Source organism: Somniosus microcephalus, chromosome 15, assembly GCF_052327205.1.
Source record: "Somniosus microcephalus isolate GS21.2 chromosome 15, FLI_Smic_1.0, whole genome shotgun sequence".
NCBI lineage: Eukaryota > Metazoa > Chordata > Chondrichthyes > Squaliformes > Somniosidae > Somniosus > Somniosus microcephalus.
Genome location: NC_141001.1, coordinates 65,145,280 through 65,166,307, shown reverse-complemented (window position 1 = coordinate 65,166,307; position 21,028 = coordinate 65,145,280). Strand labels below are relative to the sequence as shown.

General features: G+C 43.2%; 1 long non-coding RNA gene and 1 other non-coding gene across 3 annotated transcripts; both read right to left on the bottom strand.

Moving 5' to 3' along the window:
- Positions 1-15,215: 15,215 nt before the first annotated feature.
- LOC147106987 (uncharacterized) lies at positions 15,216-21,008 on the bottom strand. 2 transcript variants are annotated; one of them, XR_015080998.1, is made up of 5 exons: positions 20,843-21,008; positions 20,314-20,401; positions 19,563-19,642; positions 16,211-16,288; positions 15,216-15,427 (listed from the first exon to the last, which is right to left on the bottom strand). It is a non-coding gene; the product is annotated as an uncharacterized LOC147106987 (long non-coding RNA). The 2 variants fall into 2 exon arrangements; XR_015080997.1 differs by lacking the exon at positions 20,314-20,401 and having other exon boundaries at positions 20,843-21,001.
- On the bottom strand, positions 19,989-20,069 carry LOC147106988 (small nucleolar RNA SNORD35). Its single transcript, XR_015081270.1, has one exon. It is a non-coding gene; the product is annotated as a small nucleolar RNA SNORD35 (small nucleolar RNA).
- Positions 21,009-21,028: the final 20 nt, after the last annotated feature.

Here is a 21,028-nt window from a genome sequence, read left to right as displayed (position 1 = left end):
TTGAGCCCACAGTCTTGTGACTCAGAGACCATAGTGCTACCAATTGAGCCAAGCTAACACTTCAGAACTTTTATTATAACAGAGCTATTCCTTCACACCCTCTGTTATAACGCAGCTATTCTTTAAGGTCCTCTAATAACAGAGCTATTCCTTCAGGCTCAACACTATGATTAAGCTATTCCTTCAGGCCTTGCTTTGTAATAGAGTAGCAACATGTGATGGCAACAGCAACAGAAATGCAGCACCAATACAGTAGCTACGTGCTAGGTGTAGTAAAATTGTAAAAAAAAATTATAAAATGATTACAATTTCCCTCCATATTGTGTATTTTAGAAACAATAATGGCTACTTTTAGTGAAGTAAAGGCAGTCATTTAACGAAGGGGTGGTAAATCTCAACTGCTTAACCTTCCCTCTTACAGACTATTATGTCATTTGAAACCCCTTTCGCCACTGGATCTCTGCCTTGTATTTCAGTGAAAGTTATTCATCAAAGTTATTCTCAGTGACTCAGGTTCAGCCATCCATTATCCAGAGCTTTCAATGTTGACAAATTCTAAGGCCATATACCCGAGTTGTCCACTCACATCATAAACATAAACATGGCTAAAAATGACATGCTGTGTGTCCTGTGGGTTGCAGAAGGCAGAGAAGAGGCATCTTTATCATCTTACCCTCATCTTTTTTCTTTCTTCATAGCCCACTCAGCTGTTGGATTTATGTGTTTTTTGTTGTAAGGACTAAGAAAAGTGCTGGAAATAATGGCACAGTACATACAAGTGGGAGATCGTCGGACAAGAGATTGGGAGATCACTATCTCACTATGAGTCTCCTGCTGATAAAGAGTTAGTAGGCCTGTTCACTTTATATTTGATTTTTGAAATGCAAATGATCATAACACTATTTGCTGCGACACCACCAGCCACAGCTCATAGAGTAGACAACATAGTCAGTGTGTGTGGAGCTGACCTGCTCTGACTACCTTTAACTCGAATAATACTGCACTTGCAATACTAGGACATGCCTTAGAAGAAAGCTGAAGACCATTTTGGGTGGAGGTTTGATATTTGTGAACTAGCAAAAAAAGGAATGCCTTTTTTTTACAAAAAATGTAAAATACAAAAAACTGCAACAAGCTTGCTGTAGTGATATGAATCATACTCCCAGCAAAAATTTTTAATTCTGTTTATTGCAGAAGCTCAGAGAGGTGTATCTGACAGCTGCTGGCAGCCACAAAGATTCAATTATACGCTGTGCAAACATTAATAAAAAAATAATGCCTTTTTAAAAAAAAGTCACCTATTCAGGATTTGTGAAGAACAATATTTCTGTAATTAGTTCATTAATATTCAATTAGGGTCAGTGGGCTAAATAAAACCTTTTCAGAAACTAGGGGAAATTTTCAAACACACAGTACTGCAGATGCCTACTTTCATTATCATCTGTATACAGGCCTGCCTTATCTACTGGCCAGATGTCTGAGAACAATGTTCCCCGATTATCATCCTGGCACAGTCTGCATCTCCAAGCTGTGGTTTTCTGTGAGTGCGCAGAGTAGATACCAGAACATTTAGTGCCACTGATATGTGGTTCCTGTTCGATTTTTAAGACCGTATTTTTTTCTTCCTCTTCTTGCAGTGATGGTATTTAGGATGGCAGAATGGGTTGGTGATTGATTTTGTCAGTGGTCTTTCTTCCATGGCTCACTAATCACTCTTCAGTACAATGCTGTGTCAAATATCGAGCTGAGAGCCAGGTGTTTCTCCACACTACTGTTGAGAACACTTGATTCTGTACCCACTACCAAAGCTGGATGTTGCAAGCTGCTTTGATTCCCAATATTAGGTGTGAATGTTGAGAAAGCAGCATATTCACGGTGTGCCTCTGTACAAGTCAAAAAATGCCAATACGATCATTTTGTCACCCTACATTTACTACCTGAAACCCTGTCCATCATCAGACATATTATTATGAGTTCCCATTTTATTCCCCTATAGTGTTTGTTTAATGGGGGTTTCTTTATAAAGGGAATGAAGTTTGTTATGCAGTTCGCTGCTGTAATTGAAATAAAAATCCTTAATTTCTTCCTAACACAAATAAATGGCTTGTCCATGAGATGACACATAATTTTCAGTTACATGACTATTGGCTAATGTCAAGTGTTAAACATTAACATATCTGCCTACAATGATCAAATGGATATTTGAGTGTTGGAGTCAACAATGCAGATGTATGGATGAACCTTCCCGTTCTTTATCTTTCTGTCTCTCACCCATTTTCACGTATCCTTTCTCCTCCTGTTTTTTTTTTAAATTTCTCTCCTTTTGTATTTCAGTTTCACTCTTCTCCCCTGATTTTCTTCATACCCACGACCTTTTCCACTCTTTCGTGTAGGACACAATAATCATGTTACCTGGCATGGAGGTCACAAGGGACGGGAGCGTCCTGCCAACAGAACCTGGGATATTGTCATTGAAGGAGGCATTAAAATCAGCCACCAAAAACAAAACAAACGGTGCCATTTATACATAATTCGGTAGCGTTCCCTTGTTAATCTTTTGGATTGAGCTGAAGTGTAGGAAAGACTGTCAGTGGGCCTAACGTTGATGTCACATTCTGAAAATTTGGCTCATTTTTCCAGATTGCCAAACAATGCATCTATTTGTTAGGTTGCTGGTTATTAGACATATAAGCATTAGTTCTTAGTTGATTAGAGGTGCACGGAAGTAAAATCTGTTGAATAAACTCAGTGGTCAACCCATCAGGTGATGGCAGTCACTTAGGGCCAGTGGCCAATTTTTGTTGTATCTACTTTTCTTTTTTTGTTTTGTAACTACTTCCTCATTGTGTCAATAATGATGCTTGGTTTTCTGTGATGCCACTGGTGACTCACCAAGCCTCGTTGATATCTGTCGGTTCTCTCATAGACATCACAGCAGTAACTTGTGTCTAAATTCTCTTGACTTAAGTTGTTTTTCTGCAGCTTTTACTTCATCCTAAAGTTGCTAATTGTGGTTTCTTCAAATTGCCATTCACTTTGTCCTCAGCTATAACTCCTCAAGAGTCAAGCTGTGTTCTATCATGAGATTCTGTTTCAGGGTGTTTTTGAAGTGATTTTGTTGGCCCCCGTGGAAGCATTTTGCTCACTATTGTCCTGGAGAATCTTTCATCGGACATTCTCACATCTCGCTTGCATCTTCATCGGCATGCTCTTAATCCTGGTTGTTTTTGCTCAGTTTAGGATGTCAGTATTAGGGGCTACTACTGACCGAGCATGGCTGCAAAGAAGGGGCTGCAATTGCCCAAGTGACCCAGGGATTAGAGTTGGAGGTTGAGGTTTTAACCTAGAGGTCACAGTTTAGAAGCAGGCCTGAATACTGGGTCTGTACTGGCCTGGAGCAAAGCTGGGCCAGTAGGGGCTTTCCATTTAAACTTAGGATTTTCAGTTGAACTTGGCCCAAACCCACAAATGGAATTAATTATAGTATGTAAGGTGTAGCAAGAATTCCTCACTGACTGAATATAACTAGCACAAAAATATTCATATGCCAATCTGCAAAGTCCATTTATACTACTGAATTCCCCTTACACTGGTCAATTATTACTTTTCTGGAGTTTGCAAGTAATGGTTACTAATTTGTACTCTGGATATGTGTCCCTTCCGTCCTGCCCATTAGTGCTCTCACATTCAATGCACAAGCAGTCATGTTTGATGCAGATACCTCCGCACTTTACGTACTGTGTATTGACAGATGAACTGCCAGTTGTGATTAGCCTACCAGAAATAGATGAAGAGGGCAATTTTTCTAGCCCTCTCTCAATTCAGGTTGAGCAGTTTGATCCAAAATAGGACTACAGAGTTACCCCAAATTTCACCGCTTCAGGTTTCAACAATGAGACATCAGAGTTCTGGGTAGTCATACCTGTCAAGATTGCATCTGCAGTCAGCATCATTCAACAACTATTGTTTTGCCACTCACCTAGCACTGTCAGGTTTTCTCCAACTGTTTATCCAACACTTATCCATGAATAGATTAAAGTGAAGAAGACATTGGCTCGGATTTTGTGGAGGGTAATGACGATGACTGTCAGTGTTCACCATCATTACGCCTCTGAAACTGACCGTAGCTTCAGGATTTAGCGCATGCACATCTAAACACAGAAATTCTTAAGTTGTGGTCAGTCATTCACTGTTCCAACACTGGCTGTGCTGTAGACCACCAACCATCCCCATAGCTTCCAATTTGTGAAATCAGTGAAATCAGTGGAACTGATGAAAACTTGAGCTTTTCTGTGCTAATATCGCTGTTAAATACCCCATTAATAGGTGTAACTGGGGTTTTAACAGTGCAATGACTGCTAAACATATGTTCTAACCCTGAAAAACTATTTTTATATTGGTAGAGTGTCAAATTTCTCCATTATGATAAAAATGTAAAAACATTTAAAACTTTAAAAATATATTTTTTTAAGTTTGTTTATGATATTTCAGTGTCTACCTTATCCCCATGTGAAAGTCCCAATCTTTATTTTGCTCTCTGTAACATTTTTTTAAAGTGCAGATAAAAGCTGCTTTTTATTTCCTGGTTTGCTGTCTGTGATAATTCTTCAATGTGATTGGCTGCTTAGACAGCTTGTTGACATCACTGTAGCTCTGTGATGAGGATTCCCATTACACAGCACTACAATCAATTGCATGCCGAGAAAGGTAAACTTCTCGCCACAAAGATCGCGAGTTCTCTGTGAGCAGCTTTCTTTGATGCCAGCAGTGAGCGCCTTTGCTTCGCCGCTGACTGAAAATTATGGGTTATTATCTTGTTATTTTCTTGGCCACACATGCAAAGACTCTGATTTGCATAGGGGCATGGTTGGCTGCTGTGTTTGGCTAGCAAAGTTGATAAATAATTGTGAATGCTTTCCTACTTGACAATCCTCTTCCCCCATTTAACCTGAGCTAGCTTAATTGCACTTCAACCCTTTACCCCAGCTAACCAGTAAGTTCTACTAGCCAGTCTCAGTGCTATTATTCAATGTCTGTTGGTATATTTGGTCTACATGCTATTCCTTTCAGGTTTTTGCATTTTCAATTTATGAGGCTGAATACCAATTTGACCTGAGAGCTAACACACAAATCAGGGGTTAATAATCAATTTAAGCACAAACATCCAGCAACTATAAGCTTATCTGTGATTGAGGAGATGATGAATCAATCACGCCCTGGGATGGTGATAGCTGCACCCACCACAAGCAAATGGGTGCAGCCCCATCAGAACTCAGACTACCTGAAAGAATTTCAAAACAAGCTATTGAAGGACTATGGAAAATTGTAAAGACTGCAGAGATTTTTTTGTGAAAAGGCACACGTAACAAAAGTGATCAAATACTTTTCTTCATTTGAAGCAGTAGCTAAATGCTTATTGGAGGGCACCTTGTGCCTATGGAACTGAACCCCAGCATGAGCCTTTAGGAGAGGAGGGGAAAGCATTTAGCATTCCCTAGTGGACAGCCAATCAGAATGTCTGAAGTGCTGAACCTGTTCCCTGCTATAATTTCAAAATGAGATGACAGATGTATCTCATTAGCAGTGGTTATGATAACACCCACAAGCGATTGTTTTGTTTAACCAGTCAGTGCATCACTGAATACCAAGCACCTGCACAAATATAAAGTAAATTGTATTCTGCTCATGCACCAAAAATCTGTCATAAGGATCATCTATCAATAGTGACTCCACACCTTAATGCCAACAATAAATAGAACCTAAATTAGTTGGAGCCTCAGAAACCATTTCCAAAATTTGCCATTATAGTGTGAGGTTTGACAATAGGATTAAAAAATATATACACATATTTTATTGCTGAAAGCCTACAATGTAAATATAAAAATAATCACCAGTAAATGCTGTTCGTTGATCTGAAGATGGGCAATGGTAGGGGCACCAGCATCCTGGGCGAGGAAGAGGGGAAAAGCAGCCAGGGTTGTCCAGTCCTGATCACCATCAAGTGAAGTCTGGCAGAAAGTGTACGCATGTTGACATCAGGTGAGGATAAGAGTGGACTTAGATATACCTCCTACTGTCCAATCATCTGCTAGCATTCACTGTCTCGGCTTACATGTAGAAAGAATTTGCACTTATATAGTGCCTTTCACATCCTTTTTACAATGTAGTAAAACACCCCAAGGCGCTTCATAGGAGTATTAAAAGACAAAAAAAATTGACACCGAGCCACATAAGGAGAAATTAGGGCAGGTGGCCAAAAGCTTGGTCAAAGAGGTAGGTTTTAAGGAGCGTCTTAAAGGAGGAAAGAGAAGTAGCGAGGCGGAGAGGTTTAGGCAGGGAATTCTAGAGCTTAGGGTCTAGGCAACAGAAGGCACGGCCATCAATTGTTGAGTGATTATAATCAGGGATGCTCAAGAGGGCAGAATTAGAGGAGTACAGATATCTCAGGGGGTTGTGGGGCTGAAGGAGATTACAGAGATAGGGAGGGGCGAGGCCATGGAGGATATTTGAAAACAAGGATGAGAATTTTGAAATCGAGGTGCTGCTTAACCAGGAGCCAATGTAGGTCAGTGAGCACAGGGGTGATGTGTGAACGGGACTTGGTGCGAGTTAGGACATGGGCAGTTGAGTTTTGGATCACCTCAAGTTTACATAGGGTAAAATGTGGGAGGCCAGCCAGGAGTGCATTGGAATAGTTAAGTCTAGAGGTAACAAAGGCATGGATGAGGGTTTCAGTAGCGGATGAGCTGAGGCAAGGGCGGAGACAGGCGATGTTACAGAGGTGGAAATAGGCGGTCTTAGTTATGCTGCGGATATGTGGTTAGAAGCTCATTTCAGTGTCAAAGGTTGTGAACAGTGTGGTTCAGCTTCAGACAGATGTTAGGGAGAGGGATGGAGTCTTTGGCTAGGGAACGGAATTTGTGGCGGAGACTGAAAACAATGGCTTCGGTCTTCCCAATATTTAATTGGAGAAAATTTCTGCTCATCCAGAACTGGATGTAGGACAAGCAGTCTGACAAATTAGAGACTGTGGAGGGGTCGAGAGAAGTGGTGGTAAGATAGAGCTTGGTGTCATCATCATACATGTGGAAACTGGCGCTGTGTTTTCGGATGATGTCGCCAAGGGGCAACATGGAGATGAGAAATAGGAGGGGCCAAGGATAGATCCTTGGGGGACACCAGAGGTAACGATGCGGGAGCGGGAAGAGAAGCCATTGCAAATGATTCTCAGGCTACGATTAGATAGATAAGAATGGAACCAGGCGAGTGCGGTTCCACCCAGCTGGACGATGGCGGAGAGGCATTGGAGAAGGATGAAGTTGTCAACCATGTCAAAGGCTGCAGACAAGTCAAGAAGCACGAGGAGGGATAGTTTACCTTTGTCACGGTCACAAAGGATGTCATTTGTGACTTTGATGAAAGCCGTTTCGGTACTGTGGCAAGGGATTCAAACATGGAATTGCGGGAAAGATGGGCACAGATCTGGGAGGCGACAACACGTTCAAGGAGTTTGGAGAGGAAAGGGAGGTTGGAGTTGGGGTGGTAGTTTGCAAGGATGGAGGGGTCAAGGGTTGTTTTTTTGAGGAGAGGAGTGATGATGGCAGATTTGAGGGAGAGGTGGACAGTAGCTGAGGACAGAGAACCGTTAACAATGTCAGCTAACATGGGAGCCAGAAAAGGAAGTCGGGTGGTCAGTAGTTTGGTGGGAACAGGGTCGAGGGAGCAGGAAGTGGGTCTCATAGACAAGATGAGCGTGGAGAGGTCATGAAGGGAGATCGAAGAGAAACTGGAGAAAGATGTGAGTTCAGGGCCAGGGCAGGGGGGAACCTTAGAGGAAGTTTGGCCCGGTGGGCTAGCAACCATACTGTGCATGTACCTAGCACTTGTTTAAATGGTCATTTCTATAGTTATTTTATTTGGAAAAAGAACCTAGTACATTAACAATGCATTATATTTCATCTATCTCGCAACATTTATAATTACAAAATAAAATAAGAGCTCTAACTAGTATTGTGCGTTATACTTAGGCAAAGCACTTTCCTGTTCAAAGTTACTTGAAGCTTATGCAAACAATGTATTCAAGGGGGTAAATGTTTGTTATTTTCCATCCTGGCAGCATTAGCTCTGCCAATCCATACTTCATTTGCATACAAAATGCTTCATTCCGGCAATCAATGAAAGTGCTGTATTTAGAGCTTATCACAAACATGCAGGGATCGGATTCTTTAGCCTACTCGTTAAATTCTGGCGATGCATAACAAAACGAAAAGGTTGGAGAACTGGAAACTGTGCATGGGATTTAGAGATGCCTTCACTTCATTTCAGACAATGTGTCAGGAAAAAAGAAACATCACAGGGTTTAACCATTGGGACGTACACATCTTAAACTAAAAAGGTAATTTTTGAAATGTCAGGAGCATGTTGCCATTATTATATAGGGAAATAACCCAGAAAGCAGCTCTGTCCTACCCTTAGGAGAATGTCATTTTTAATTGAACTATTCAGGATAGTGGAGCACAAAATTACATATATATCCTCTTCAAGGGGAAATGCTCATTAAATGAAAATGGACTTGCTATTGAATCCTTTGTTTATAATTTTTCAGTATTGTGCTTTTTCTTTCCTCTTTCTACATCTGCTTGTTGAATTGGGTCAACAACCACTCTGAAGTATTTATGGACAACGGAGGTCTATGAGCTTAAGGCAACACATCCATATTGCCTGCATCAAATTCCACTTTGAATTTTTATTTATTATCTCAATTTACAATATCAAAGAAATTGCGGGTCCAAAGATGTGCGGGTTAGGTTGATTGGCTATGATAAATTGACCCTTAGTGTTAGGGGGATTACATACGTGGGATTATGGGGATAGGGTGGGATATGTGTCGGTGCAGGCTCGATGGGCCAAAATGGCCTCTATCTGCGCTGTGGGGTTTCTGTGATTCTGTGAAATTGCTGGACAGTGATATTAACTGATTGTTACTTGCCCCACTAAACTCTATCCTGCACACGCTGCACAAATGCAGCTCGCAAGTTAGAATGCTTTCAAGATAGGATTTCAGAATCTCAAAACACCCACTGAATGTCTGTCAGCCATGGCTCAGTTGGTAGTACCCTTGCCTCTGAGTTGGAAGGTTGTGGGTTCAAGTCCCCCTTTGGAGACTTGAGCACAAAAATCTACGCTGACACTCCAGTGCTGCACCGTCGGAGGTGCTGTCTTTCAGATGAGATGTTGGACTGAGCTTCCGTCTGCTCTCTCGGGTGGATGTAAAAGATCCCATGGCACTATTTCGAACGAGTTATCCCCAGTGTCCTGGCCAATATTTATCCCTTAATCAACACCACTAAAACAAATTATCTGGTCACCATCACATTGCTGTTTGTGGGAGCTTGCTGTGTGCACATTGGCTGATGCGTTTCCTACATTACAACAGTAACTACACTTCAAAAGGGACTTCATTGGCCGTTAAATGCTTTGGGCTGTCTGGTGGTCATGATAGGTGCTATATAAATGCAAGTCTTTCTGGAGTTTGCAATGTGGGTTCTGTTGTTAAATCTTTTCAATATATTAGTAATTTGTTTACTCGTATAACTTCGCTGACAGATTGACTCATTGCTTGACTATTGGATGTTACCATGGAGATTGTCAATCTCAGTTGTCATTAAGAGGAGATACCAAGCAAAGGCCAGGTGTTTCCTTCACAGAAAGAAGGAAGATAAATGGAGGGTAAATAACTCACGGCTACTCTCATGGCACTTTCCAGTGGTTGGCTGAACAGTGCTAGAAGCACAGGTTTCAGAGAATCAGAAATTGTAACACAAGTGGCCCTTCAGCCCATCATGCTGGTACAAACTCTTTAACTGGAGTTATCTACTCTAATCCCAGAACCCTTCTTTTTAAAGTACATTACTTTTAAATATCTTAGTGTCTGGCCTTTTGGAGAAATAATGTATGGTGGGGACATAAAAGACAGAGGGGTACTAACTTGAAATATGGGAAAGGAGAAAAAAATCCAACAAAAAACTGTAAAAACCTCAAATTCTCAACAGTAAGTAAATGATTTTTTTTCATATGTGTTGTCCCTGAAGCAATTAGAACCAGTGGATCTATATTAAGAATGCACATAAAATACAATGTGGGGCCATAAGGGGGTGCCAATGTAACTTTCATCCGACCTCCAGGGTCAGAAGAAATTCAGAGAAACTTTCATGTGTCAGAAAAGAGAATGGATGATTGGCTGCAGTCAGCTATGGTCAGCCAAGAGACTAATCTGCCACTGTCCTACTCCCTTTCAGCAGTCTTCTATTTTAACCTGCTGTTGTGAGCAGGCAGCAAGGGCACCCGCCCGACTCTGGCAGGATCCTTTAAATATGCAGATCGAGGTCTGATCACTTCATCAGGCCGTGACTGATATTTCAGCTGGAGACCTGGGTAGGAACACCACTGTGGCTTCCGTGCCAGGTGAAGATATCAGGAAGAGGACCCAAGCCCCTAAGTTACGTTTTTCCTTTTCCTTTCCTCATGGGGCCAGGAGCAGGCTTTCAGTTTCCCTTCTCGTGTTTGATCCGGTATCTGCCAAGACTCGGTTTCACAGCCACATCTCTTTCCTCAGCAACTGTCTCCGGTTCCGACTTATTCCACGTGGATTCCAACTAAACTTCCACCCTTCGTGTTTTGGATCCACCCAGGATTACAAATATCTCCAAGATATTCATCGTTCCTCGAACTACTGCTCTCGCCACATCTTGAGATCCACGCTCAACGCCATGCAACGCCACATGAACACTCTCGACCTCTCTCTTCAGCAGCACCGGCGCACTCTATCTCAAAGCTGTCCGGGTCCACAGTTCCATTTCATCCTTCGACTCATCCAACGCTTCAACAAAAAACTTTTTTTCTTCCTTTCTGATGTCAAGGATCGCAAGCTTCATCAACTCTTGAACACCAACACCCCTCCGGAACCTTCTTCCCCTTCACTTTCCTCTGACTCCCCTTCTTCCAATCTCACCCCCTGCCGCGTTTTCACTATCCCTTCTGACCTTCCCCTCTCTGACCCCGAACGATCAGTCCTCAGCAAAGGCCTGAGCTTCATCCCCTTACGCCCCCACCTCAATGAATTTAGAGCTCGGCGTGATGCTGAGCTCTTTTTCCGCTGCTTTCGCCTCCGTGCCCACTTCTTCCCCCTGCATGGCTGAACCTTTATCCCGCTTTCAGAATTCCCGTTCTACCTGGACCCCTCCCTCTGGCCTCTTACCCTCTCTAGATCTTTTCATTGCAAACTGCCGCCGTGACATCGGCCGTCTCCATTTCTCTGCTCCCCTCACTCACTCCAACCTACCTCCATCTGAACTTGCAGCACTCCATTCTCTTAGATCCAACCTTGACATTGTCATTACACCCGCTGACAAGGGTAGTGCTGTTGTTGTTTGGCGCACCAACCTCAACCTAGCGAAAGCTGAACGCCAACTCTCCGACACCTCCTCCTACCTCCACCTGGACCATGACCCCACCACCGAACATCAAGCCACCGTTTCCAAGACGGTCACTGACCTCATCTCCTCTGGAGATCTTCCCCCCCATGGCTGCCAACCCTCATAGTTCCCCAACCCCACACAGCCCGCTTCTACCTCCTTCCCAAGATCTACAAACAGGAATACCCTGGTAGACCCATCGTTTCAGCCTGTTCTTGCCCCACGGAACTTATCTCTTCCTATCGCGACTCTATTTTTTCTCCCCTTGTCCAGTCTCTTCCCACCTACATCCGTGACTCTTCCGACGTCCTCCGCCACTTTAACAGTTTCCAGTTTCCTGGCCCCAACTGCCTCCTTTTCACCATGGACGTACAATCCCTCTACACCTCCATCCCCCACCAGGATGGCCTGAGGGCGCTCCGCTTCTTCCTTGAACAGAGGCCCAACCAGTCCCCATCCACCACCACCCTCCTCCGCCTGGCTGAACTTGTTCTCACATTGAACAACTTCTCTTTTGACTCCACTCATTTCCTCCAAATCAAAGGTGTTGCTATGGGTACCCGCATGGGTCCTAGTTATGCCTGCCTTTTCGTGGGATATTTGGAACACTCTTTGTTCCAGTCCTACTCGGGTTCCCTCCCTCACCTCTTTTTCCGGTACATTGATGACTGCATCGGTGCCGTTTCCTGCTCTCGCCCTGAACTAGACAATTTCATTCACTTTGCTTCCAATTTCCAACCTTCCCTCACCTTCACATGGTCCATCTCCGACTCTTCCCTTCCCTTTCTCGACTTCTCCGTCTCCATTTCTGGGGATAGGTTATTGACAAACATTCACTACAAGCCCACTGACTCCCACAGCTACCTGGACTACACTTTCTCCCACCCCGCCTCCTGTAAGGACTCTATTCCATTCTCCCAGTTTCTCCGTCTCCGCCGCATCTGCTCCGACGAGGCCACCTTCCATACCAGTGCTTCCGACATGTCTTCCTTTTTCCTCAACCGAGGATTCCCCTCTACTGTGGTTGACACAGCCCTCGACCGTGTCCGTTCTATCTCCCGCACTTCTTCCCTCACCCCTGCCCCTCCCTCCCGGAACCACTTTTCACCCCACCAACCTCCACATTCAACGAATCATCCTCTCATCCTCTGCCATTTCCGCCACCTCCAGCATGATCCCACCACCAAATGCATCTTCCCCTCACCTCACTTCCCTCCACGACACCCTAGTCCACTCCTCTACCACCCCCTCCCTGGCATCTTCCCGTGCAAGCGCAGGAGATGCAACATATGCCCTTATACCTCCCCCCTTCCCACTGTCCAGGGCCCCAAACACCCCTTCCAGGTGAAACAGCTATTTACTTGTACTTCTTGCAATTTAGTATACTGTATTCGCTGCTCACGATGCGGTCTCTACATTGGGGAGACCAAACGCAGATTGGGTGACCGCTTTGCGGAACACCTCCGTTCAGTCCGTAAGGGGGACCCCGAGCTTCTGATCACCTGTCACTTTAATTCACCACCCCATTCCCACCCAGACCTCACCGTCCTCGGCCTCTTGCATTGTTCCACGGAAGCTCAGCGTAAGCTCGAGGAACAGCACCTCATCTTTCGATTAGGCACTCTGCAGCCCTCTGCACTCAACAGAGTTCAACAATTTCAGATCATAACCTCGGCCCCTATCACACATATATATATATTTTTATCCACTTTGTTTGGCCTTTTTTTCTTCCCTCCCACATGGCAGCTGTCCTTCTCACACTTCATCTAGAGCCATCCTTTGTTCCTTAACCTGTCCCATTACCACCTCTTGTCTTGAATATCTCGTCTCCTGCTTTCTATCCTATCACGGATCTTCCCTTTTGTTCTTTCATCCCCTCCCCCCCTTTTCCCAGCCCCTAAACTTGCTTTCCATTTCCTGCTTTTTTTCCAGTTCTGACAAAAGGCCTTTGACCTGAAACGTTAACTCTGTTTCTCTCTCCACGGATGCTGCCTGGCCTGCTGAGTTTTTCCAGCATTTTGTTATTAAGGAAAGTTTAATCCCACCCCGATTGCAAGACCATCACTGCAATTTACCCAAGCGCGTTCCTGGCCAGTAGCCTCCTGCTGCCCAACGTCCTGCTCCTAGTTTGGGATGGGCAAAGTCTCCCAGCTGAGGTTTTGGCACTCACTCCGGCTCCCAACCGCTCGATTTAAAAATCAGGGCTAAAGAACCTGTAGGTGCTCCAGCACAGGCAAGGTACCACTATTGACTGAAATCAAGAGTCCTCAGCGTCAATGCATTTTCAGTTCTACCGAACTGCCTATTGCTGGCACTTTTAAGCTTGTTCATCTATATGCTATGGGAAATACTAGTCATATACAGTAATATAACCAAGGCAAACCATCAGATTTACATTTGACTAACAAGAGTACTGGTGATCAGTATTCATTTAAAGCCTTTAGATAGATAGATTCTGACCCAACTGTGGAAACAATATTTGATGCAGGCAAATTATTCCCAGTGACAATGGACATACCATACAAGGGGTTCTCAAATGTGACTAAAAGATTGATTGCATAATCTCCAGTGCAGTATGGAGGGAGTGCTGCATTGAGAGGTTGGAAACTAAAAGAAGTAAATGAGCCTTTGTCCTGCCAACTGGGTGAGTTTTAAAACCTTCCTTGATATGCACCATTGGATACTATACTCGTTTGGTGGATTTCAATGCACTGTTTAGAGCCTGATTAACTTCAGGTAGCAGGCAATTCTAGAAACAATCTTAAGATACTACATCAGTTGAACATGGCCGATACGAGACTCCCAAAACAAGCACCCTACTCAGAGCTCCAGCACAGCAACAGAGCACGCTTCAGACACCCCAAAGCCTCCTTGAAAAAGTGTAACATCCCCACTGACACCTGGGAATCCCTGGCCCAAGACTACACAAAGTGGAGAAGCATCCAGGAAGGCACCAAACACCGCGTCTCTTTGCCAGGAGCAAGCGGAAGCCAAGCACAGGCAACGCAAGGAGCGCACGTCAACCCAAGCACCCCACCCACGATAGATAGTAGGTCCCCCATTGGACTAATCAGTCACCTACGAGCTCATTTTTAATGTGGAAGCAAGTCATCCTCAGTTCCAAGGGACTGCTAAGAAGACAACTGCATCAGTGTTGGGACATTCAACAAGTTCTTTCATGAGTGAAAGAATCCTACAATGTTTGATATTTAGAGTTTATTTTTGAATAAACCACAGCCTTAGTGGCAGTTACCAGAGGGATGGATGCAAAGAGGAAGCAGGTTATTTATTATTCACTGGCTGCTACTCTTATCAAATGAATTGAGGAAATCAGTTATCTTTTGATGCTGGCAATAACCTCAATGTACTCCACATTGGCCCAGTCCTGGTGTATTGCTCTCTGCCCCAGCATATCTGAAGCACAATGTCTCCCAACATCACTGCACTCACCTGTCCAAAGTGCCAAATTACCAGATTGGCCACATCTAACCCAGAAGTGTGAATCAGGCAAAGATTATTGGCCAGGAGGGCAGTTGATTGATAAGTGTCTTGTCTGTTGATTATTTTTTGGCAGACACCCTAACCTTGAGACCCCTGTACTACACAACCAGAGGACAGCTACCACAGTCTGCAGTGTAAAATTCCAACTTGTGGCTCAGCCCCTTCTGGTACTGCAGAGGAATTCTTTTCATCAAATAGTTGTGCACACACACCATGAATAACTAAAGAAAACACCAGCAACTCATTACAAACACTAACTTTATTCAAATAAACAAACAAACATTCATTCATTACTTTAAACCAAGAATTTAACAGTCAAATTAAGTGTAGGGCATGCACAAGTCATAAATGGCACTTTGGAACACTTCTGCTGGGAATTCTGGCCCTTTTATTTTGAGGGTCTTTGTCAACATTAAAACATCTCTTCAAAGCTTGATTCACTCCTGACGCCTCTGGAACAGAAAGAAAATGCAGCTGAATGGTTGTGTGCAAATTTAAGTGACATTAAACTTCACAAGTGTGAAAATGGCCCAAATTTCAAAGAAGCATTTTGCCACCACAAACTATCAAAATCTTTAGGACCCACACCGAAAGCACATTGCACAAGTGCTTCATGTTTGCCTCATTAACAAGCAACAATGTAATCTATTGTAAGAAGCAACCTATTATAATTAACCAAGGAGTCAAACTTGGAATAGCATTTTCACCCTTCACGATCAGGTCACCTCCACACTTTTTGCAGCCAATCAGGGTTGATGCAAGTGGATCTTGCTGCATGACTATGTCCCATATCTCTTTTTGGACAGTGTTTCCACAAAAATCTTACATAATGACCATAACACTACACAAGTTTAAGTCATCTACTTATTCCAACATCTTACATAATTACTTCAGCAATCTGAATACAAGTTTGTACAGCTACTGAAGTGTTGTATTACAGCAGCCATGAAGATCATTGTGACTAATACAAGTTGAAAATTGGCCAAGGGCAGAATATAGGCACAACATGTCAATGTATTGTATCCAGTAACTTGCTTCATCCTTATCCCAGAGTAATCAGTTATTGCTATAAAGCAATTTCATCACAGTTGTTATGAAGACCATCGTGAGTATAATCATCATTTTTACTCTGGACAGGCATGAGCTCAGTGTTGAGGATGCCAGAGTATTTAGGTAATGTACAAATGTCAGACAACTGCAATGGTACAGACACAAACAGCTCTCTGTACACCTACCTGGGAAGCAGATTCCTAGTCTTCCTGATGAACTGGGAGTACAACTCCTGCATAGCAGAACACTTCATCTATGGTGCACTGGCAAAAATAAAAACAGCTTTAGCAGGCAACATTTAAATTTTAGGAAAACTTCAACCCTTAACATGTATAACTCTCTTGTTTCACTGTTCAGTTTGTTTCTGCTCCCTCCTTCCCCCTCACTACACAAGACCTGGAGTTCCACAGATAAATGACCATTCTTTAGATGTGAGCCTAGACAAGTGCTGGCAAGCTATCAGGCATCACAGCCAAGCCAAATCTGCATTCAATGGCACCAGTAGATCCCAGTGGCCAATTAGTTAGCAATACCATAAGTCATGACTGCCACCAGAACACGTCAGTGCAACTACAGAATACAGACATATGCACTCATGCCTAAACTGGTGAACAGACAATCAGTTCTTGAAGATTCACAGGTAGAATAGGAAGTATTTGCAAACCACTGAAGCTGTCTAGCTGAAGAGGACAAAAATACCTAAATCTTTTAAAAGACCTTTTCAGTAAAGTACAGCATCTTAATTTAAATCACAAGATAAATGCACTGCTTGTTCACTTGTTGCATTTTAAAAGTGATACTGTAATAGTCTCAGTTCCAGTTCTTTATAAAAATCAGTACCCTCCCCATTTCTACAAAAAAACAATTACCATGTAGCAGCTTCCATCAATGGTTTAGAGTACCATGGAGGATAATCTAATTCTGCTGAAATACAATCCACACTAGCATAGATGCTATTACATTAAATTAACTCACTACAAATTGAATGCTGGCAAGCACCCACGTATCTGCCCACTGCAGTCCTTCTGACAACTTCTTTCTGCCATGGATCACCAGCCTTGTACAAAATGTTAAAACTCCAAAGAAACAAGTTCTTGATTTCAGTTTATGGTTATTGCTCACCTCTAATTAAATTTCAGGACTCAATTTATACAAGTTTCAGTTACTTCAGAGCCACTGTGGATCATATGGTGGTATATCTGTGACAACCACTGAAGACTGCAAGACCAACATGATACTGATAAAGCAGAGCAGGCATCCATGAAATGTCACATGAAAGTTAAGAGCTACAATAGAGCTAATCTGACTATTATCTGTCAGACAAAACAGACAAAGACTCAATCTGCCATTCTAAAGGACCTGTTGAAATATAACCAACACTATGATCTTTAGACAATGTGTCAGACTATATTTGCTTCAATGAGTAACAAGTCACCATTGGTTGGCTGATTCACAGTCACCCTTATACAAAAATGATGAACAAATCTAGTTACCAAGTTAAAGCGCCATAAATCCACATTCTTGGATTCAGAACTTACTCTTGTACTTCTTAGGAGGTAGAGGGGTTTAAGAGAGGGACCTCAGCAGCTGACGGCACAGCCACCAACAGGACAGCAATTAAAATCAGGGATGCGCAATAGGCCAGAACTGGAGAAGTTTGAAAACAAGGATGAGAATTTTAAAATTGAGACATTGCTTGGAGCCAATGTAGGTCAGTGAGCTCAAGGGTGACCAGGACTTGGTGCGAGTTAAGACACAGGCAGCAAGTTTTGGATGAGCTCAAAATCTAGAGGTAACAAAGGCAAGGGTTTCAGCAGATGAGCTGATGCAGGGGCAGAGTCGGGCGATGTAGGGAGGTGGAAGTAGGCGGTCTTAGTGATGGAGCCGGTATGTTGGCAGAAGCTCTCCTCAGGGTCAAATACAACACGAAAGTTTCACAGGAACAGTCTGGTTCAGCCTCGGACAGTTGCCAGGGAGAGGGATGAGTTGGTGGCTCAGGAACAGTTTGCAGCAGGGACCAGGGACAATGGCTTCAGTCTTCAATATTTAGACAAAGGAAATTTCTACTCATCCAGTACTGGATGTTGGACAAGGCAGGTGTCATTGGCACAAGTGTGGTCAACTGTACATCCAGCAATGCTTTGCGGCACTAAAACCAAGACCACCATGACAATCGTCAGTAACCTATAGGTGACCAATATGCCAATTAACCTGAGAATTGACTCATGTAAATTCTTCAGCAAACTGCAACATTTCACAACGAAACAGCTAAATCTACACCTCATTACCACAAAGAACACTCGAGCAGAGAATGCAGTGAACAGCTCATTCATAAGCTAGTCAAGTAGTCTAGAATAAATTATGAGCCACAATGTTCAGAGCTACTAAAATGCCAAGCCCAAATCCTCCAGTTTTCACCAACCTATACAAATGGGATTCCCTGAAATAGCAAAATCAGTAAAATGCAACAGTGCTGAAACAAAGCAAAAGTGCCCAGAATCTTGCAAGAGTTCATTTCTACTCTGCTGCATCACCAACTATCCATGCAGTTCAAAGTTCAGGCATGAATAGATGGTTTGACAATACAAATTAGAAATGGCTGAAGAACTTATTCTGCAGCTTCAAGGTGGCCAGTCTCCCATCACCACTCATGTTCCAGGATCAAGATTTGATCCAACACAAGGCCTAAACAATTCTCATCTCTAGAATGGAGACTGCACCAGACACTTCCAACTGTACACATTACCATTAACAGCAAATCTGTGTCTAAATGTGTATCTGTTAGTAGACCACAGGCCAGTTATGGATCATTTAAATTTCAGCCCCAGCATAGGGAGGAAACATAGAAGATAGGAGCAGGAGTAGGCCATTTGGCCCCTTTTTCTTTTTAAAAAAGGCAGCTAAAGTCACAAAAATTCACCAATTGTGTAAAACTAGTGAGATGTTTGTAAGTAACAGTCCAGAATAAGGCTATTGTAGACAACACAAGGCTGGGCCTTACAATGAGCTGCAAAAGTGCGTATTACATGCGTAGTATTTACAGCATAGAAACAGGCCATTCAGCAAACAGATCCATTATGCTCCACACAAGCAAGCCTCCACCCACCCTCCATCAAACCCCATCACCATAGCCTATTTTCTCCCTTTGTGTATTTATCTAGCTGCCTCTGAAGTGCATATGCTCTTCACCTCAACTATTCCTTGTGGTAGTGAGTTCCACATTCTGAGTAAAGAAATTTCTTCTGAATTCCCTATTGGATTTATTAGTGACCATCTTATATTTATGGCCACTAGTTCTGTCTCACCCACAGGTTGAAACAACATCTCTACATCTACCCATCAAACCCTTTCATAATCTTAAAGGCCTCAATCAGGTCACTTCTCAGTCTTCAAAGAGCCCCAGTCTGTTCAGCCTTTTCCCAATAGTTCTGGTGGCATCATTCTAGTTGCACCTTCTCCACTGCCTATATTCTTTATAATATATGGAGACCAGAACTGTTCAGTACTCTGATTTACTTCACTGTTTGCAAGACAAACCTGGTTAGCTGGCTAATTTCCATGATTTTCCCAGGATTGCTGACGATCAGATGAAAACTGAAAACATTCTTGAAGTCAATCTGTTGAGTGAAATATTCAGATTTAAGCCATATGCCAAATCATTTTTGTATTGCTATTACAGCTTTCAAAACTTTACAAAGTCAAACTCTTTACAGCATTAACTTGAGCCAAGCTCTTTACAGTAACTGGAATATGACTTAATTTATTGCTGTTCAACTACCATTCTTTAACGGTTGCATTAACTCAAAAAGAGAAGGCAACAGAAAGACTAAAGACGATTGTGATATATAATGAGCTAAATAAATTAGTTTAAAAATCCCCAAACTGAACAGCTAATAACCATTACCTAATCAACTTTGTAGAACAGATTAGTAGCTAGCCTGATTATAAAACACAACTAAATCTTGAGCAGCAATCAGCAATGCCTTAAGGCAGTCTCATCACAAAAGGTTATGAAGACCATCGTGAGATAGAACATCATTTTCTGCTCAGTAATAATTACATAAAGTTAACACTACGAGATATGAATTTTCTAATGATTTCTAATTACCCTTCATGTGAAAATTGAACATTCAAGCGGTTTTAGATCACAGACCACTGAGGCATTGGCTCTCCACTGGGTACATTATAGAAAAAATTAAGAGCAACGATTTGGAAACCCGTTGAAACGTGAAGGTGAAAACAAACCACATTAGAAAATCCAAATGAACGATTACTTAGAAAGTCTTACTTTCGTATCAGTCAAGTGACTCGCTCAGCCACGTGGTAAAGACTCACTCTGGTCCCTCCCCATCCCAGCAGCGCCATCTCTTGAAAAACTTCGCACCGCCACCAAGAACCGACAAAGGAAAAAGTGAAGTTTAAATAGTCGGAGATACTGAAATCACTAAATTATATGAACTGGGGCAGGGTGTGTGTGTTGGGGGAGCGGCGGGGCCACCTGCTGTTGCCAAGGCCCTAAACTCGAACTCCCGCCCTGAACCTTAACCTGCTGAAAACCGACCTCTGACAAGCTTTTGGTCGCCAGCCCTAATTTAGCCATATGTGGCTCGGTGTCAAATTTTTGTCTTGCAATACTCCAGCGAAGCGCCTTGGGACGTTAAAGGGGCCAAATAAATAAAAGTTGTTGTTGAGGAGGGGGGGAAAGCAGGGCGGGCCCGGGGGAACCAGCCCGGTGTCAGCACCACGCGGACCGGAGCGCAAAGAAAGGCCTTTACTCTGGAGGCCACTTTACAGCCGCCACGCGTTTAAATAATAACCTGGTGCGCGGCTGTTGGAAACGGCTGGGTTTTATTCTAACCGTCTCTCCTGGAGGCCAGGCCGATGGTATGACCCAGCCGGCCGGGTGTCCTCGGCGCCTTAGCCACTCCGCTCCATCCCGCATCATTCAGAGAGAAAGGCCGACTTCTGCTTCCGGATCACTCTTTATTGCCAGGGCGACCGGA